General features: G+C 45.6%; 1 pseudogene; it reads left to right on the top strand.

Moving 5' to 3' along the window:
• Positions 1-7899, top strand: part of LOC147008753 (uncharacterized) — a 30574-nt pseudogene extending 22675 nt beyond the window's left edge.
• The last annotated feature ends 6941 nt before the right edge of the window (positions 7900-14840 follow it).

Genomic DNA, 14840 nt, shown 5'->3' on the forward strand with positions numbered 1-14840 from the left:
ATAATTGATTCATAATTTCATCACAAACAGTTTGTTTTATAAATCGATTGGAGAAGAAATCCTTTACACACAACCTTATGTCTCTGGGATTAACGACAACAACTTCGTTAGGGTCATAAACAGAAATATAATATTTGGTGATTTACTGGAGGAGTCTAAACTAAAAAATGATTGACTAGGGGTTTCTAATACCTTTAAGTTTTCAACCCTTAGTCTGAGTAACAACCCAGTTGCTTTCTCTTGGATTAACTCTCTAAACTGTCTTCTTTTCTAGTTAATAATTGATAACCGCCTGCATTATTACTTCTAGCCAGTTTACCTTCCAGCTGTACAATGTCAGCTTCTAAACAAGCCATTGTTACATTCTTAACATTTGTAACGTTTGCTCTGAACTGCTAACAAAACACCCTAATCTGGGTTTTTGTATTATCCCACCATAAATTCACTGTTCAAAGAAAAAGAGGGTTTTCTTAGGATTTGGTTAGCCCAGAAGACTTGGAAAGCTTCTTTAAATAGACCATCTTCTAGAAGACTGTTATTAAATTTCCAATATGTACTTCGACGTATTGACTGAGGGATAAAAGCCCCATGGTTACTAAGTGATGATCTGAGAATATAGATGGAGAAAAATCTGGAGAGACCACAATGTTCCTAAATCGTGAGTTTATATACCATCGGTCGAGTCTGGCAAAGGAAAACCTCCCTCTAGAAAGATGGCTCCATGTAAACTGGGATTAATTGGGGTAAAGTACCCTCCATACATCTCACAAACCAACCCGAGGAAAAAAAGCGATAAATCACTGCAAGATTCGGGATGATGTTCTGGCATATTCCTGTCCATTCCGGGTTCAAAGGTACAGTTAAAACCACCCCCAATGAAAACACAGCGACTTAAATCAACCGCCTGTAAGTGCTTGATCACAGAAACAAAGAAAGCTCTCCGTTCTGCACTGTCACTAGGTGCATCCACATTGAATAAAATGAAATGGAAATTGTTAATGACTAGTTCCAAAGAGATAAACCAGCCTTTAACAATCTCCCGGAAGAGACATGACTCAGGTGTAAACCCAGGTCTCAGTATGAAAGAAACACCCGCCGAAAGAGAGGACAGATTACTACAAAAGCACTGTCCCCCAAAAAGACGACACCAATCATACTCTACGTTCTGAGTGACATGTATTTCCTGTAATAGAAGTATGTCGATGTTCTTCCATCTCAATAAACTTTTCACTTGAGCTTGGCGGTTGTGGTTTGCACCTCCACCATTAATATTAAAGGTAGAAAAGGTGATTTTCTTCATTCAAAGGGTTTGGTTGGGTGTTGTGAAATCTTAAGACCGGCTCTCCTAATGAATTTCCTAAGATGATGAAACTGTGACTTTGTTAAGGAGAACTCATTGGCCTTTCTCATGATTTATTTGGCAGTTTGAATAAATGAAACTAGATCAGGGAATTTATCTTTGATAACTACTGCACATTTCACTGTCGAGCCCAGAAGATCGAATGGAGACTAGCAGTACCAGTGTCCCAATGCAGCTGTGGAATAGTAAACTGGCCACGAGCAGAAATAAGAAAACTAGATATCAAAACAAGGAAACTCACCATCCACAAAATGTTCTACAAAAATTAATGCATCCCAAGAATGTACCTGCTTAGGAAAGGAGGTGGTGGCAGCCTAATGAAACTCATTCAAGTGCACATAGTGATGACTGTAGGATTAGCAGAGTATGTGAAAATTTCAACAGACTACCGATTACAACTTGTATACAAGCATGAACACAAGTCAAAAAAGGTACCAACAGATGATCTCATGACAACTGGGAGAAAGACAAAAGAGCAGGAAAAAACATATGCATATATAATATATATATATATATATATATATATATATATATATATATATATACACACATATATACAGTATATATGGTTGGACTGATTGGGATAGACAAAGAAGGATCACTGGAATGGTGAAGAAGAGGTCAGCTCAATTGGGATGGAGAGCAAATCATTATAAATGCCCAAGCCCAAGGACACTGCATGAATGGCTTGAAGAAGATGGAAGGACAAAGCCAATCGGACAAGTGTAAGTTCTGCTCGGTAGAAACATGAAGCATGAGCCACCTCCTATTGGGTTGTAAATAACTCATGTCAGAACAGCTGTACACACCAAGGCACAACAAGGTATGTAGAGTAATCCACTGGCACATCTGTCAAAATTTTAATATCCCAGTTCCACAAAACTCATGGAAACACAAACCAAAAACAGTTATTGACAACAAGGACATAATGCTCACGTATGACCTGCTGATCCCATCGAGTGTGAACATATAAACAAAAGCACTGCAACCAGACATCGTACTCAGATACAAAAAGGAAACGAAGGTATTGTTAATTGAAGTTTCAGTACCAGGATTTTGGTTTAAATAACACAGAAATCAAGAAAATGACCAAATATCAAGAGCTCAAGAATGAGGTGAAAATATCCTGGAAGCTGAAGAGTGTTGAAATTCTACCAGTGATAATTGGAGCAACAAGAATGATAAAGACAAACCTCATAAAGATCCTACAAACTTTCCCTGAAAACATTACCGCAAACAAACTAAGCTGAGGTTGTCTGGGGCTCAGTGACGATTCTGAAAAGAACCCTCGGAACAAAACTCTGAGAACAATACAACTTATTCCGTGAAACACGATCGTTCACCAAAACGAAGGTGGATACTTCACATCCTGGGAGGGCTCTGTTCCACCTTCTGAAACCCAAATTATGGAGATAACAATCGACACACACACACACACACACACACACACACACACACACACACACACACACACACACACACACACACACACACACACACACACACACACACACACTTAGTGTGATCAAGGCAAATGGAAGTGCTTGTACACATATCACATACAGGACATATGCATTGATCATAATTTATGAAAACAATTCAGGCCCATCCTGTTGACAGAGCTATGGTTGATATAACGAATGGAGTCGAGAAACGCTTCGGGGTTAGAACTCAACCTAGACAGGTCACCAATCGATAACAGGATATTTGACTTACAGCGATTCAGGCAAGATTTTGTAATTTATTCAGGATGCCGGTGATAACTCAACGCGTACTATGGAATACTTAACTTTCACCAAGTAATGAAAGCCTGGTGTTGGCTTAACGGTTAACGTGGCTGGCTTAAGATCTTACGGCCTCGAGTACAAGCCCGTCTACCGTTGAATGAATACCAGGTGGGGTTGACTCTGCCTGTCATCCTTCTGAGGTCGACAAAATGAGTGCCAGCTTGCTGGTATCCTGTATCAGAGTGGCGACCCGTCCAGGATTGTGCCCACTAGCCAAGGAGACTGCTTTGGCAGCACCAACGCTCTGCACAGAGTATGGTCCCCCAATAGCCAAGGAGACTGCTTAGACAGCACCAACGCTCTGCACAGAGTATGGTCCCAATGAATGGATGGTTGCATCATTGGTGAGGGGCACAGCTATGCCGTTGATGCAGTACCCCTCTTACCTGTACTCTGCTGCTCATTCACCGACCTCAGAAAGATGGCAGGCCGAGTCAACCCATCAAACTGTTAATTTAGTTTCAAACTCCTGTTAATTTAACGGCCAATGGGGCTCAATCTCAGGACCCCAGGATCCCAAGCCACCACCCCAACCGCTAAGGCCTAAGTCACATTTGCCACGGCGGCCGTGGGGTCTACAAAATCTACGGCCACTAGCAATTATAGGGTGGCTGCAGTATTTCCACGGTCACACAATGTAGCATTCACATATGTTTTTATTTTTCGGGGAGCCGCACGGCGTATTTATAAATTGTAGAGACCGAAAATGTGGGGGTGCCATACGGTCTTTGATTTGATGTCGCACGGTGACCTTAGGGCGTTCCTGCGGCGGCCATAGAATTTTCAAGGCAGACGCAAGGTGACCGCAGGGGGGCCCTAAGGCGAACGTGCGGCCAGACGGACTAACGAGTGGGTTCTTTTTTTTTAACCAGTTCTTTTGTTTTGGCTTGTCGAATTGTTACGGCGAATGTAAAAATGAAAAAAGTTATAACTCCGCGCTATAATTCCACGGCGACCCCTATGGCTTGTAAAATATAGCCAAACGGCGTAGGGCCACCCTGAGGCCACCACAGAAACTCTGCCGCACGTTTCTGTCAATTCAGAGGGCGTACGGCTGCCGTATCCTTGCTGTAGAGCAAATGTGACTTAGGCCTAAGCTAACGCCAGGCCTCAAGTGGTTTGTGAGAGCTACGACAAACCTTGTGGTATGCTGCTGCATCACCTTGCTTACCTGCTGGTAAGGAGTCGTACATATCAATTACCATATACCTCTTCACCTGCATAGTGCAGAAACGGAGTTTTCTTACAAGTATTGTTCAGTCCAGCCATCAGATTTTCAAACCTGGCATGCCACGTCTTCCACTTTCGTCGTTGTAGACGTGAAACATCCCTGGGACAGATTGCGGGAGAGTGTGTCAGAGTGGTGCTGAGGTGTCGTCCACCAGACGGCGGTCTCCTTGGGTTAACCTGAGGTGGTCCCTTCGGGTGGGTGCCTGGAATGTCCTATCCCTAAGAGAGGATGATCACCTGTCTCTGTTATCATCTGAGCTCAAGCGTTTGGACATCGGGATTGCAGCTCTCTCTGAGGTTCGGAGACCGGATTGCGGCGAGATAATGGTGGGTGGTTACACCTACTATTGGTCTGGTCGCTCTGATGGTTACCATACCCAAGGAGTTGCTGTAGCTGTGTCCAATAAGCTGACCCCAATGATAATTGAGGTAACACCGGTCAACGAGCGTATTATGAGATTAAGGATTCGTCACTCCTTAGGTGTCATTTCCCTGGTCTCTGTTTATGCTCCGACTGAGGCGAGTGATCTCACCGTGAAGGATGCATTCTATGCCACACTCGAGTCTGTGGTTGATCAGTGCCCCAGACGAGATACACTTCTAGTCTTGGGGGATTTCAATGCATCGACTGGAACTGATAGGGACGGTTATGAGGTGTGTGTTGGTCCCCATGGGTCAGGAACTATGAACCAGAATGGCACTAAGTTCCTTGACTTTGCAAGAAGTCATGGACTTAGGGTGGCTGGTTCATGGTTTCAGCACCCACAAGCTCATCGCTGGACTTGGTATTCCAACGCTGGCGGTGTGGCAAAGGAGATTGACCATGTCCTCATTGACGGTCGTTGGAGGATGATCCAGAACTGCAGGGTCTACCGGAGTGCTCAGTTCCTCAATACTGACCACAGGCTTGTTGTAGCAACTCTAAAGCTGCACCTTAAATCCTGGAGAATGGTACCATCCCAGCCGAGGCTGGATGTTGGCAAGCTCAGGGATGAGAGAGTAGCTGAGGAGTTTGCGAACAGGCTGAGTGGACACTTGGGGGGTCTGGGTGCCTTGGGGGGTCCTGAAGAGTTGTGGAGCGCCTTCAAGACCACCGTCCTTGATGTTGCCGGTGGATGCCTTGGAGCTCACCGCAGGGCAAAGAAGAATTTTGTCTCTCAAGGGACACTGGATACCATTGACCAGAGTCGCAGGGCCAGGCTGAATGGCAGAGCTGAGCTGTTTAGGGAGCTGAGGCGTAAAACTGTACGTGCACTGAGGGTGGACAAGGAGGCCTATGTGTGAGGAATCTGTGAGGGGGTAGAGCATCACCTGTGGACAGGTGATTCTCGTCCCGCTTACAGGGGAATTCGCGCATTACGTTCATCCAAGCCCATCCCTCGGAGCACTACAGTTCGAGCAGAGAGTGGTAGGCTCTTGACAGAGGAGTCTGAAGTGAAGGCCTGCTGGGCCGGTTACTTTGAGCGGTTGTACCAGGCTGATCCCCCAACTGTCGAGTTGGACGTCAAGGGTGTTACAATCCCTGTTGCTGACCCTCGAATCAACTGTGGTCCACCTACGCTTGTGGAAACACGGGCTGCGGTGAACCAGTTGAAACGGGGCAAAGCTCCAGGGATCTGTGGCATCCATACCGAACTTCTCAAGGCTGGTGGAAATGCTGCACTCGTGTCGTTGCATGCAGTTTTGTGCTCTGCCTGGAACACAGGCATCATCCCAACTGACTGGAAGAGGGGCCTTGTTGTCCCTCTCTGGAAAGGGAAGGGTGATCGCCAAGACTGCAACAACTACCGAGGGGTGACGCTGCTCTCAGTGCCGGGCAAGGTCTTTGCTTGGATAATTCTCGATAGGGTTCGCCACCATCTGCTTGAGCACCAACGTCCAGAGCAGTCAGGCTTTACACCAAAGAGGTCAACGATTGACCGTATCCTTGCACTTCGTGTCCTCACCGAACGCAGACGAGAGTTTCGGCAGGGGCTGCTTGCAGCCTATGTTGATCTCTGTAAAGCGTTCGATTCAGTGAATCGGGATGTCCTCTGGAGGATTCTTGGTCTTCGTGGGGTGCCACCAAAACTGATCGATCTGATGTCTGAACTCTACTCTGGTACTGAGAGTGCTGTGAAGTGTGGTGGTACCATCTCTGACTTATTTCCAGTTGTTACTGGAGTTCGTCAGGGATGTGTACTTGCCCCCACACTTTTCAGCACTTGTATGGACTGGATTCTAGGGAGGATGTCGGAGAGATCAAGTTGCGGTGCGTTATTTGGGAATGTCAAGATCTCGGACCTTGACTTTGCAGATGATGCAGTCATCTTTGCGGAGACTTTAGACATCCTCTTGGGGGCCCTCGAGGTGCTGAATGAGGAGTCGGAGCCGTTGGGATTACGGGTTTCTTGGGTCAAAACTAAGATCCAGGCTTTCGGTGACATCTTGGATGCTGCTGTCCTGTCTGTGTCTGTTTGTGGTGAGGATGTTGAGGTCGTGGAGAGATTCACTTACCTTGGCAGTGATATTCATGTCTCTGCTGGCTGCGAGTCAGAGGTCAATAGACGTCTGGGTCGGGCCTGGGGAGTCATGGATTCACTGGATCATGGGGTGTGGCGCTGCCGGTACCTGTGCGGGAGGACGAAAGTCCGAGTCTTCAGGTCCTTGGTACTTCCAGTCTTGCTCTATGGGTGCGAGACTTGGACTCTGACCAAGGATCTGAGACGGAGTCTTAATTCCTTTGGTACCAGGTCTCTTCGGAGAATCCTTGGCTATCGCTGGTCGGATTTTGTGTCCAACGAGCGGTTGCTGAGAGAGACTCGGATGAGATTTGTTACCTGCATAGTCCGTGAGCGTCAGTTGCGGCTGTATGGACATGTGGCTCGTTTTGCTGACTCTGATCCTGCTCACCAGATTCTCTCAGCGAGGGAGTCTCATGAGTGGAGGAGGCCAGTGGGTCGACCACGTGCCTCATGGTTGCAACAGGTTAACCATCATCTCAAGGAGATGGGGATGGGCCTGGCATCTGCCTGGGGGATGGCTAAACGGAGGCCCCTGGAGTACCGGCGGAAAGTGGACGCAGCGACGTGCTGTTCTGGCACATGCTCCCATACCTGACCTGACCTGACGTGAAACTTGTCGAAGTGGGGTAGTGAAATCACCATCCCATCGTCAGCTCACAGATGCGGTCTACTACTCGTCACATAGATAGATTCTTTTGCTCGATTCGAAGATGGGAACCGTCGTCGCTAGATGTAGTGGTGTGAGTTTTACGAACGCTCACACAGCTGGTGGTGTGCTCAAAGAAAAACCCGGCAGGTTATTTTATTGAATGGAAATCACTTTATTCATGTGCTCAGGTCACGGCCACGTCTCCAGCCTTTGTCACCAGGAACACCCTCTCCCGTTCGTCGAAGCAGCTCAAAGCTGATTGGCTATCTTCCATATTCAGTTTCACAGAACACCACAGCACAGAGGAAGGGAGCCCTGCAGTACGTATTGCCCCAGGCCCATTCTGGCTTTCGGCGGTCCTTGGTGTGAGCCAACTCTTCTGGCGGGGATTTTTTAATCGCATCTACTGACACTTCCTGAGGCAAATGTGTACAAATTATACATCGATGAAAATTTTGTATAAATAATACATCGATGAAAATTTCGATGTACGCTCAATATGCGACATATCAAGTGGTCATGTAACGTGGTAAAGTTTCAATTTCCTCTGGTGAACAGTTTTTGATGTACACTCTTGACAAAATGCAGACACGTACGTAATACTGTTGAGGATTCGACGGTGGCGGGATTCGCACCCTACTCTTGACAGCCAAATGTTGAAGATTCGGCGTCACTTAACAGCACCGTCGTCTCCGGGGTTATAACGCCGGCTCGTTCGGCACAGGCCTTGGGTCACGTGCCTCGGATCACGATACCAATGTACACCTGGGCCGTACCAGTTGGGGAAATAGATCCTGGCTACAGACTGGGTTTGTCAGAGACCAAGCGAAGTCTGCCAGTCCGTAGCCCATTTGGTTTTAAATACAAATCGAGCGGATTGTACCTCAGCACGGCATGGATAAACTCAAGGTGGCAACTTTCATATGAATCAGCCAGATTTATTGGGGACACATCAGGGAAACACAACACAAGCAAAGCATTGATGAACGTTATCATTCACCAATAACCCGCTCTTAACTAGGGAGCTACAGATACGGGTTTCGAAGGGAACCCTAGCGAGATAAACCTTAGACAACATGCAGACAAGATACGGAGTACTTGGTAGTGCCTCATGGGCGAGAGGAACAGTGTCGAAGGCATGAATGCGGCTCATGAGAAGCCGATGTCAACGGATTCAAGCTCCCAAGCTCGAGCATGCCGCGTGGCAAGATGGCGCTCGTACTCCTTTTCCCGGCACCGCTCGCGCATGCCGCGGCGCGTCCAGCCCCTGTAAGGTCGACGGCTCAAGAGAGAAAGATCTATGGTTTGCTCCAGCTGGTTTCTCACAAGGTCCAGTATACAAATCCAGGCCTGGCCTGCTCACCAGACTAGGCAAAATCAGGGTGTTGGGCTCCGCAGGCAGATCGATGGGATCACAAGACGTGTCGAGCCGTGCAGTGAGTAAGGAGATTCAGAGGCTCCGTGACTGGACTCAGGATCAACCTGTGGATGACCTCAGGCTGGATCCATAACCGAGGAGGAACAGCTGGCCAAACCACTCTTCACAAAGCCGATCACCGACTCACACAAGCCGTTCCCAGACCGACAAAGCAGCCAGTTCCTTTTACAGCAAATCGCAGACTCGACACTAGCAGTTTCTCCCCTGCCTTCTTGGGGCTCGCTCCTCTGGACCGCCTCCGGGGACACGCGATTGGTCCATCCCTTGAGCCCGCAGCCGCTCTCCGCCAATGGGTTGCTGACACGTCTCGTCGACTGATTCTGTCAGAGCGCTGGACGGGTGCTGGTTCGGAGGGGGGAAGGAAGAAGAAGAACGGTGCCTCTTGGTACACCACCACTGCATGAACACTGGACAGCCTGCTACACCTCCCGACACACATGTGACATCCGATTACCAAACAACCTCGCTAAGCATGCATTTAAGTTGGGATCTGGGCTAATCCTATATTTAGTAACCCACTCAGGGCCCATTTCCGCAACAATACGTTCTCTGTACCACGTGCACGACCAATTGTTTAACCACACTTTTCGAGCAAAGTAGTGCGAGCAAACGGCTTGTCCAGTTCATGTCCCTTTGATGGACGGCGCATGTATACACATTGATTCCTCCTCACCCTGAATTCCAAACACCAGGGTGACAGTTTACAGCTGATCCAAGAGATTCGAATCGAAGTTAGACAGCACAGTGGCGCGTTCGCCTACTTCTCGCTTCTGGACTATTCTGAGAGTCACGGACAAAGACATGAGGAGACATCAGTGTACTTTTACATGAATTATAATACTGTTAGTAGACAATGGACAAACACATGTGGTGTATGTTTTTTTAACTTGAGTTCATGACATGAGCCAGACAGAGGTTCAAATGGGAACACGAATATGTCAACCCGACTTCAGTGAGTACAAAACGCAAGAATTCCAAGAACACCAGTTGATAAAAGGCAAATGAACAGAGGATATGGCATTTGAACCTGGGATTCCTGCATTATCAGCCCTGTGCTCACATGGGAACATCAAACAGGGCACGACATTGGCTTTTGTGAAGAGATCACGCACCAATCATTCTCTCAATCAATCTCTCGATTACCAATCTCTGTAACGAACCACTCAATCTATCTCTCAAGCCAATTAATCTCTCAACCGATCCTTCAATCGGTTCTAATCAATCAAACAAATCAATCAATCTGTCAAACCAATTAATCTCTCAATCAATAAATCTCTCGATTACCAATCTCTGTAACGAATCACTCAATCTATCTCTCAAGCCAATTAATCTCTCAACCAAACTTTCAATCTCTCAATTAATCTCTAACCAATCAATCACTCAATCAATCTCTCAACAATCTTCCCAATTAATCTCTCAACCGAACTTTCAATCTCCTCTAACAAATCAATCAATCTCTCAAACCAATTAATCTCTCAATCAATCAATCTCTTGATTACCAATCTCTCAACAATCTTTCCAATTAATCTCTCAACCAATCCTTCAATGTCCTCGAACAAATCAATCAATCTCTCAAACCAATTAATCTCTCAATCAACCAATCTCTCGATTACCAATCTCTGTGACGAATCACTCAATCAATCTCGCAAGCCAATTAATCTCTCAACCGAACTTTCAATCTCTCAATCTATCTCTAACCAATCACTCAATCTCTAACAAATCACTCAATCAATCTCGCAAGCCAATTAATCTCTCAACCGAACTTTCAATCTCTCAATCTATCTCTAACCAATCACTCAATCTCTAACGAATCACTCAATCAATCTCTCAACAATCTTCCCAATTAATCTCTCAACCGAACTTTCAATCTCCTCCAACAAATCAATCAATCTCTCAAACCAATTAATCTCTCAATCAATCAATCTCTCAATTACCAATCTCTGTAACGAATCACTCAATCAATCTCTCAACAATCTTTCCAATTAATCTCACAACCGAACATTCAATCTCTCAATCAATCTCACAAACCAATTAATCCCTCTACCATCTTTCAATCCCTCCAATCAATCACTCAATCAATTTCTCAATCAATCTTTCAATCTCTCTAAGCAATCACTCAATTAATCTCTCAACCAAACTTTCAATTTCTTACCAATCACTCAATCAATCTCACAAACCAATTAATCAATGAATCTCACAAACCAATTAATCTCCACCATGTTTCAATCTCTCTAACCAATAACTCAATCAATCACTCAAGCAATCTCACAAACCAATTACTCAATCGAGCAATCTCACAAACTAATTAATCTCTCTACCATGTTTCAATCTCTCTAACCAATCACTCAATCAATCTCTCAATCAATCACTCAATCAATCTCACAAACCAATTAATCAATGAATCTCACAAACCAATTAATCTCCACCATGTTTCAATCTCTCTAACCAATAACTCAATCAATCACTCAAGCAATCTCACAAACCAATTACTCAATCGAACAATCTCACAAACTAATTAATCTCTCTACCATGTTTCAATCTCTCTAACCAATCACTCAATCAATCACTCAATCAATCTCTCAATCTCACAAATCATTTCATCTCTCAACCAAGCCTGGTGTTGGCTTAACGGTTAAGGTGGCTGGCTTATTATAATCTTCGGGTCAAGAGTTAACACCAGGTGGGGATGACTCAGCCTGTCATCCTTCTGAGGTCGGCGAAAAGAGTGCCAGTGAACTGGTAATAGAGGGCACTGCATCAGCGGCACAGCTGCGCCCCCTGAAAATGATGCAACCAGCAGCCACTGGCTGCACACGATAGCGAACTATGTCTCAACCGAACTTTAAATCTCTCTCTCTCAATCTCTCGAACCAACCTTCTCATTCAATCTGTCAAACCAATTAATCTACTATATCAATACAGTGACTACTACATCATCAGCCTTTACCCACTTATGGAACTTAACGTGGCTTTAGTGAAAGAGTAATCCTTGTTCTATTAATCATACCGGTACCTTGGACCGATTACTTATTCTTACTTTCATTCATTCCTGGTTCTTTCATTGTGGGGTTGTGTCCCATATGGGACATTGGTTGAGGTACCAGAGATCTTAATATTTAACTCCATCAACTACGCCACGTCGGGGAAGACACTCCCAGCTATATGCAATTATTAGATGAAATAATCTGATTTGATCTCTCGTTGGAGGTTCATCACGTGGAAACTCACGGGGTCATCCTGGCGGTTTTAGACCAGGAAGGGTCGTGATGAGATATACAGTGATTTCAATGGAATTAATTTAGAATCTGACCTTCATGCTCACCCAAAGCCACGAAATCATAAAACACCCGAGGATATGTGACTTCCACAACGCACAGGGAACAGTGGACACAACAATCGATCTGTGAAGGACGGGACGGCATGCTCCAAGATGGAAACACCAAGATGGAAACACCTTAGACCAGACCGAAACTGGAGTTGGGTGAGAACTCTTGGATTTGAAATCCAACAGCAGAAAGCTCAGATTCAACTTGGATTGGGTTCACCTATTCGTGCTCCCATCAGAACCCCTCACTCATGGCCTGTTCATGCTCCCGTCAGACCGCCTCACTTATGGCTTGTTCGTGGTCCCATCTGAACTCCTCACTCATGGCCTGTTGTGCTCCCATCTGAGCCCCTCACTCATGGCCTGTTCGTGCTCCCATATGAACCCCTCACTCATGGTCTGTTCATGCTCCCGTCAGAACCCCTCACTCATGGCCTGTTCATGCTTCCATCTGAACCCCTCACTCATGGCCTGTTCATGCTCCCGTCAGAACCCCTCACCCAAGGCCTATTCGTGCTCCCATATGAACCCCTCACTCATGGTCCATTCGTGGTCCCATCTGAACCCCTCACTCATGGCCTGTTCGTGCTCCCATCTGAACTGCTCACTCATGGCCTATTCGTGCTCACATCAGAACCCCTCACTCATGGTCTGTTCGTGCTCCCATCAGAACCCCTCACTCATGGCCTATTTGTGCTCCCATCAGAACCCTCACTCATGGCCTGTTCATGCTCCCCTCAGACCGCCTCACTTATGGCTTGTTCGTGGTCCCATCTGAACTCCTCACTCATGGCCTGTTGTGCTCCCATCTGAGCCCCTCACTCATGGCCTGTTCGTGCTCCCATCTGAACCCCTCACTCATGGTCTGTTCATGCTCCCGTCAGAACCCCTCACTCATGGCCTGTTCATGCTTCCATCAGAACCCCTCACCCATGGCCTATTCGTGCTCCCATATGAACCCCTCACTCATGGTCCATTCGTGGTCCCATCTGAACCCCTCACTCATGGCCTATTTGTGCTCCCATCTGAACCTCTCACCCACGAGGTATCCCGTCCCTGGTTCAAATCCCACGTACCATCTACGAGTTTGCCCAATGTCTCCAAACGCACTTGTTTAATTCACGTTTAAGTACATTGATATCTCCTAATGTCCTCGTCCCGATTCTAATTTACATACAAACTCCACCATAAGCCTTCGATCGATGTAAAACACAATACCAAGATGTTGATACATGGCGATTCATTGGATTAACCAGATGATTAATATATTAATCTTTTTTTCATGGAAACGTTGTGCCACTCATTAGGCAAGTCTGCAATTCGTTATAATATCAGTTTCTGACAAGTCTGAAGACGACGATGGTTCACGAGCGGTATTTGACGATGGAGATTGTTTCAGAAGTCAAGGATCAGACAATGTGATGATGTTTGACCAAGTTATAAAAATGATCAACATGATGTGGTACGAGTGACAGGTTATTAGCTGCAAAATGTCGAAAACCCGGTTTCGTTCAACAACTTTCAAAATTTGACCTTTGCATAACCTTTAAAGGTCACAAAACAACGTTGACATTAAAATAAGAAAACAGGATATGTGCTATAGCTTATTGGAGTTAGTTCGTCGAAGAAGGTCGAAAACCCGGTTCGATTCCCACAACTTTCAAAATTTGACCTTTGCATAACCTTTAAAGGTCACAAAACAATGTTGTGGACATTAAAATAAGAAAACAGGATACGTGCTATAGCTTATTGGAGTTAGTTCGTCGAAGAAGGTCGAAAACCCAGTTTGATTCCCACAACTTCGAAAATTTGACCTTTGTGAACTTTAAAGGTTAAAGGTCAAGGATTATGACCTTTGGTGCAAAACTTCCTCTGCAACATTCCAGGAACAATATAATATAACGTCATAATTTCAATATGGCATTTGGCACTCCTCAGATTATCCATACTTTGATGAAATCAGCGTAAAAACAAACTTGAAGGGGGCGCCACGGGCAAGGTGTTCGAGATAGAGCAAAATGGTTTCAAGACTTTAGGTGGGGAATGACCTCAAGATTATGCATAAAAAATATTATCCAAGCTCTCAAAGTTTGGGCGGTCGTATGATTTATACGTCAAAATTCGCAATTTTCTAAGTTTTTGACCTTGTGACCTTGACCTTGGGACGAAAATGAAAAATCGGACAGCGACAAGTTTTACATAATTCATTTTTCTATTCAAATACCGAAGAACCCATTCCATTCAGTCAATTCCCGAGGAGAAGATAGATTTTTAATCCGACTACCTCCTAAAAATGGCTATTTTTTGGGCGTGGCTCCGCCCACAATGGGCGTAGCGCGTCCTCATCCAGGAAAACACAACTTGACATTGATATCGAACACATAACCAAGTTTCATCAAGATCGGATCAAAGTCCATGGAGTTATGCTCTGCACACACAGACACACAGACAAGCCGGTAAGCGGACATAGGTAGTCGACTACCCAATATAACTTGATGCGATGGGCCCGTTCAATGGGGAATGACCTGAGGATTAAGCACAAGAAAA

The sequence above is a fragment of the Eptatretus burgeri genome, chromosome 18 (genome assembly GCF_056783735.1).
Source record: "Eptatretus burgeri isolate ZD-2024b chromosome 18, Ebu_testis_v1, whole genome shotgun sequence".
NCBI lineage: Eukaryota > Metazoa > Chordata > Myxini > Myxiniformes > Myxinidae > Eptatretus > Eptatretus burgeri.